Source organism: Eulemur rufifrons, chromosome 23 (assembly GCF_041146395.1).
Source record: "Eulemur rufifrons isolate Redbay chromosome 23, OSU_ERuf_1, whole genome shotgun sequence".
NCBI lineage: Eukaryota > Metazoa > Chordata > Mammalia > Primates > Lemuridae > Eulemur > Eulemur rufifrons.
Genome location: NC_091005.1, coordinates 29,080,527 through 29,087,501, shown reverse-complemented (window position 1 = coordinate 29,087,501; position 6,975 = coordinate 29,080,527).

The window sequence follows — 6,975 nt, the reverse complement described above, 5'->3', positions numbered from 1 at the left end:
AGATGAAGCTTTGGAAACACAAGGGCATTGCTCACTGGTGCAGGCGTGGTGCAAGATGGTACAGCCGCTCCTCAAAACATTAGGCAACCCCAGTGCCCACCGAGGAACAAAGGGAAGAACAAAACGTGTACAGTGGAATATCGCTCAGCCTTAAAGGAGAAGGAAATTCTGACACATGCTACAACCCGGCCGAACCTTGGGGACGTTACACTGAGGGAAATAACCAATCACGGAAGACAAAACACGGTGCGACTCCCTCATACGAGGTCCCTACAGTGGTCAGATTCACAGACGGCGGAACGGTGGCTGCCAGGGGCTGGGGGCAGGGGTGGAGCCTCAGTGTTAAATGGGACAGTTTCAGATGGGCGAGTGGGAAGAATTCTGGAGACAGCTGGCAGCGACGGTCGCTGGACGAAGTGCACGGCTTAACGCCGCGAAATGCGCACGCCCGGTGGGTTACATGGCGACTCTCATACATACTGTGCCACAATTTTTTTAAGGTTTTTAAATGGGGGGTGGGGAGTAAAATGCTGAGAAAGGGCAGAGCAGGCAGATGCAAGGAAAACTAAAGCGGAAGTCGTGATATTAATAGATGTCAAAACGCAATTCAAGGCAAATATCAGTAAGACGATGAGGCTTGTTCGATATTTCTTTTAAGGAGCGAAGGTTTGCAGCCCCAGCGACAGTCCAAGGCGGGAAGGACGGTGCAGAAGGTGCGGATCCGCCAGCCAGAGAGACGACAGCGAGAGCCTCCTCTCCCCTCTCCCGCTCGCCCCCAACCTCCCTCCCAGGGAAAGCGAGACTCGTGGGGGGCAAGAAAACACGGGTGCTCCTGTCAGCGTGCACCGGTGCCGACGCGGCGAGAGGCCCTCCCTTGTCATCCCCACCCACACTCCTTTCAGGTCTGCGACCTTCAGAGCAGGTCCCGGCTCTGAGTGACTCCCCGTCCTCGGCTTCTTGTAAAACAAGGTTTCGCAGCCTGGAGGGCCCAGAAAACCCACAACGCCGCTGTGGGGGGAGGCTGCCAGCCTCCAAGGCGGCTGCGTCTGGAACTAGCGGGCAGATTCCTCCAGGGCTCAGCAGGGAAAGCAGCCGCCCCTAGCCCTGCGCTGAGCCCGCTCCCTCGGGGACCAGGCTCATTACAGCACGGTCCCCCTTCACACTTCACGGCACTGCCCTGACACGGGGATCGCGGCCCCATTTTACAGATGAGGAAACTGAGGCTCAGAAGTCAAATAATGAGGTTGAAGTCCCACGTAGGAGGCAAAGCTGGGATTCAAACTTACGACCTGGCAGACTCCAGAACCCAATTCGTAACCTTCTGAGACATTCAACGACCCAGGGGACCTCACAGCCTGGGAACCAGGGAAGGCTGGGAAAGCAGAACCCGGAGTGGGCCAAGGCACCTGCATCTTTGTTCCCCACCTCGAGGCTGGATCAGGTGCACAAAGACCAAACCGTCCCTTAGCAACAACGGCAGTGATTCAAACAGGGCGTCCTGAGTTTTCGGAGCACTTGGATGTAAAAATCTATTTAATCCAACAGCCCAGGGACGGCTGTTCATTGTCGTTGCCATCTGATTAGATGTCACTCATTGTCATCCACAACTGATAAGAAACTAGAGGAATGATCAGAGAGGGGCAGGGACAGCCAAAAGTCACACAGCAAGTTCCCACTGAGGTAGTCCTAGCCACCACCATCCAGGCCTCGTCCCGTGACCCCAGAGAGTCGGACCCCGACAGGCCCCTCAGGAACGTGCCCTGGGACACAGCGTCGGGGACAGCATTCCAGCAGGAGCCAGGACACAGATGGGATTCTCTGAAGTCCATGCAGCCTTCCTGCAGGCCAGCGCACACTGCCTGCCTGCCAGCCTGACGCTCGGCCCCTCGCTTCTTCTTGCTAATTAATTTGGATGGAGATGTCTTTAAAATGAGGCTTACGTCGGGTCCTCCCCGCTGTCTGTGAACCAATTTCATTACAACAGAAACCGCGCTGCCAAAATGAGAACTCCCCTCCTTCGCAGGCCTGTGCCCTTGAAGCCATCCTATTAGAAAAGACCATTTCTTAATTAACATTTTTGATCTTTAATCCATTACACATCCCTCTAATCCTGTGCGGAGGTGCGGCTGGCCCACTTCCGCGGGCTGGCTCCGGGCTGCGCGGGGCTGGCGTCTCCGCGCCGAGGGCTCGCTCACAGCGGGGCTCCCAGACACACCTCTGGTCCGGCCGTGGGTACATTTCCCGGGCGGCAGCCAGGAACGGGGGCTCGGCACAGACACCCCCGGATGGGCCAGTCTGCAGACGAGAGTTCACTTCATTAACCCCTGAACCCCATCTCTGCTCGGCCCAGGATGGTTTCCGGCACAGGCTGCTGTAGCGGATCCGGCTCCCGCCAGGCGCGAGGGCCGCCAGGCTGGCCTTCCTTCGCTTCGGCACAAACCTGGAGCAACCTGGCCATAGCGCTGTAAGGAGCTGGTCCCATCAAAGTCACAGCCTCTCCCCTTCGGAAAGCACTGGACCTGCCCGGTGACTCCGTCCTTCCTGAAAGATTCTCTTCGTTGGGTTTTGGGGACCCGCCTCCCCGTTTTCCTCCTATCTTCCTGACCAGCCTTTGTCTCCTCCATGGCTCCTCCACACTCGGCCTTCAGTGTCCACGTGTCCCTAGCCCTCAACTCCTTTGTTCTCTGTGACTGATACAGCAAAGTCTCAGGGTGTCCACCCCCTATAAGTGCCAGCCACACACTTGTGACACCAAAGCACAGCCCAGTCCCACCCTCCCCATCACCAGGCCACACATCCAAACGCCCGCTCAGCAGCGGACAGGCATGTCCAACTTACGGCGGCCGAGCCCAATTCTTGAGCCCTGCCACGCACAGCCCCGTGCCCTGCGTGTCAGGCTGCACAGCTCCAGCCACCGGCTGCTCAGCCATCCTGGGTCCCCTCCTTTTCTCGTGCCCAGCACCTAACCCAGCAGCAAGTTCTGTTGGACCTACCTCCAAAAAGAAACTCCTCACTAACCTCTCCTCACCCCCTCACCTTGGTCCCAGCCCCATCATCGCCCACCTGGAGGGCATGCCTGGCCCTGAGCCCTCCTCCCCACACCCAGCTGGAGGGAGCCCTTCCCGGGGAACCCGCCCGCCCGCCCCCTGCCCTGCTCAAACCCTCCGACTCCCCCCAGAGGAAAAGCCCGGCACCCACTACGGCCCCAGGCCCTAAATGAACTGCCCCTGCCGCTTCCCTCCCCTGCTCTCCAACCTCACATCTGCCCACCTCTCCCCGCTCCCCTCCCTGACCTGGCCTCTCCCGCCACCCCTCACCTGCTCTACTCCAAGCCCAGCCCCTCTGTCCCGCCGTGGGGAAGGCCCGGAGCGCGGCTCCTGCCCCCTGCGTGGCTGTAGCACTGCTGGATACAGAGGACTCGGATGGCCCCAGACAGCCACCGCCCATCACTCTACCTGCTCGCCTGCTGCCCCCCGAGTGGAAACACCGTATGCATTTATCCACTTACTTCCCCTGCGCCATCTCCCCACGAGTCTGCAAGCTCTGTGCACAGCAGGGACTTTGTCAGTCCTGTTCACCACCTGGGACAGTGCCCAGGACATAGTAGGTGCTCAGTAACATCTGTGACTGAAAGAATGAATGCATGTGCCTGCGGGGATCTTGCCAGTGGCGTTGCAGGCTCACAGCCATCAGCCCGTGGAGGAGAGGTCCTGCAACAATAGCACTGAGGCCCATCGGCAGCAACTGAGAAGGTGGTTAGATATTAAGTAGAACTTCCTGGTGAGGTAGATCCTGAGTCTGTCTGTGGATAAGGCATGGCTTGAGTCTCGTGCTGGATTACCAGGGGAGAGAGGGAAGGAATCAGTCTGGAGTGGGAGAGAGGTGCAGCCTCTGAACAGTTAAGGAGAAAGGACAGGCCAGCATGTGGTCATTCGGACACCAAAGGGCAGGACGGGGTTCACAGAAAGGACAGGCCCCCAGGGGACACACGTGCAAAGGCTTCACAGAAGGCAGGGTGGCGGCTGGGCCTGGAAGGACACGCTGCTCTGGAGTAGGTGGGAGGGAGGAGAAAGGGCATTCCAGGAGCGGACACAGCCCCAGCAAGGGCACGGGGACCAGAATGAACACGGGAGACACGAGGGGGACCATAGGGACCATCTCTGGGCCTGGTGGAGTCTCCTACCCGTCTCGACTCTCCCAGCCAACTGCACCAGTGAACCCCTGGCACCACCCTGCCTCAGGGCACCCCGACCACCCAGGGCTGCTGGTGGCCTGGGAACCTGGCCCGAGTCTGGGGCTCTGGACTCCCGGCCTAGTGCTCCTACTGTTTACCACTCCCCAAGCCCCCCATCACCTGGCCCCCTGAGCTTCCAGCCCAGGACGTGACCTGAGCCCTGGAAGCCATTGTGCCACAGAGCATAAGGTCAAGAGCCCTTCCCCACAGCAGCAGGAGGCCACGCCAGGTGGCTGGAGGAGCCACGGGGCCCGTGGTGGCGGGAGGCCAACCTCCCCCTGCCACCAGACAGGCTCCCCTTAGGGAAACTCTGCCAAGGTCCAAGCAGGCATCTCCAGGTTGGGCCCCAGGAACTGCTCGGGGTTAAGACCAAGCATGACCCCCATGATGGTGACAACTCAGCCCTACCACACAAGCCCGACGGATTAGCCAGAGTTCTCCAAAGAAACAGAGCCAGGAGGAGACAGAGACACAAAGTAAGAGGTTTACTACACACAATTACAGAGGCTGAAGAGTCCCGCCATTGGCAAGCTGGAAGCTCAGGAAAGCCGCCAGTGCAGTTCAAGTCCAAGTCCAAAGGCCTAGACCAGGAGCACAGGCACCAGGGCAGGAGAGGACGGATGCTCCACTCAGAGCGTGCAAACTTACCCTTCCTCGGCCTTTGTTCTATCTGGGCCTTCAGTGGGTTGGCCGATGCCTGCCCACACTGGTGAGGGCACCTTCTTCACTCAGTCTACCAACCCAGTGCTAACCCTCTCCAGAAACACCCTCATGGACACACCTGAAACGACGTTTTATCAGCTATCTGGGCATCCCTTAGACAAGTAAAGTTGACACATAGAATTAAGCATCACACCCACCCTGTAACTCTGGTCCATGTGCCCTTCATGACACACCCCATCCCTGGTGTCCTGGGATGCCAGCTTGGGGTGACAGGGGGGCGCCAGGTCCTGAAGTCAGCCTATGAGGCAAAAGTGTCTTAGAGTCAAAGTTATTCCCCAAAACTCTTTCATCGGCCCTAAGGTACAGCTGCCATGGCTGAGACACACACACGGAGACAGTGGCTGTAAGGTGCCTGGTCCGTACAGCAAGCATGTGGGATGAAAATACACTTTAAAACCCCAGAGTCACACCCACCTGCCCCACGAGGGGCCACACAGACCACCACCCGAGGGAGCCACAGACTCTCACCCACTGCCGAGGGAGCCAGCCCCTGCCAGCTGCAACTGCCGACCCCTTTGTTTTTTTGGCAAACGTGCATGTCTAAATCGGGAGAAGACCAGTGAGTAACAGTGATGTGTAAGTATGCACACATCGCTGTCGGCAAGGTAACGGATGGGGGGAACCTGTACTGATACAGCTCTGCTGCAAACCTGCTGTGTGACATTGGGCAAGACTCCTAGCCCCTCTGAGCCTCGATTTCCACCTCTGAAAAACAGGAACAGTAATAATAATAACTACGATCAAAATGCTACAGCAAGGATTCAACGAGGTGATGCCTATGGAAATGCCTGCCAGAGGGGGGAAAGGGGGCGGAGTGGCAAGCACACAGGCCTTGGGGACAGAGAGCCAAGTTCGAATCCTGGCCTAGCCCTGGCTATCTGCAGAAGCAGGCTGCGAATGCAAGCACAGACACACACAGATCATGGGCAGAACCACAGGGACACACAACAGTCGGCCCCCAAAGTGACGACAGGGCGTGTGGCTGTGGCCCTCCCCCAGAGGTGGGTCCTTGGCAGCCCTGTCCCGGGCCCCTTGGGACCCCCAGGCTCTGTGGCTTTGCAGGAGTCGGGGACTGTGGCTGGAATCCCAGGCTGGCCACCTCTCTTTTCTTTCTCTCTCCACATTTGGAGAAGGCATTTCCTCCCTCTCCAGGCCTGGGCCGGCGGGTCAGGTTTCCACCCAGATGGAAAGTCCCACCCAGGGCCCCCAGAGGACAGCTCACCATGGAAACTCCACAGGGCGCCAGCCAGACCTGGTGTGAGTGGCCACTGGCAGGCCTCACCGGAGCCAGGCCCCAGCCCTGTCCGGCAGGGGGGGAGGGGCCAGGAGAGGGAGGGGGGCTCCCGCGGACTCTATCTCAGGCAAAGACACAGAGCAAAGAGTGGGCGACCCTGAGTGCGTTTAGGCGAGTGTGAGCATGTGAGTGTGTGTGTGCATTAGGCATGTGTATCTGCAGAATGTGGGGTGGTGGAAAACCCTAAATTAGGAGTTCCAGCTCTCAGCCCTCTAACTTTGCTGAGCCTCAGTTTCCCTGACTGCACCCCTCTTGGAGACTGGGTTCTACTCAGATAAGATGGTGTAAATACGACTAGGTAAAAAGCAAACAAGGTGGGGGTTGGCACGGCTAGGTGAAAACCTCAGGCCCATCTGCACAGCCCACGGCAGATCCCAGCCTGGGCAGGGCGGGGGCGGGCACCGCGAGTGGGGCGCAACGTGAGCAGAGCTCCCCAAGCTGTGTTCCAAGACCCCCACTCAGGGATAGGTGGGCCTCAAAAAAGGGGGCGGAGGGCAGTTTCTGAGGTTAAAAAGTTTGAAGATTCCGCCCCCAGACTCAAAGCCTCCGCCGGCATATCGGGGGCTCGTCCAGGTCCTGCCTTCAACGCATTCAGCCACATTTGACCAGGCGCGCAGGAGAGCAACCCGGAGGCTGCACGCCGGCCCCGCGCCCCCCGTTACGCAGCCCGCGGTGCACGGAGCTCCACGGCCACGCTGTGCACTTAGGCGCCGAGCACTCTCCC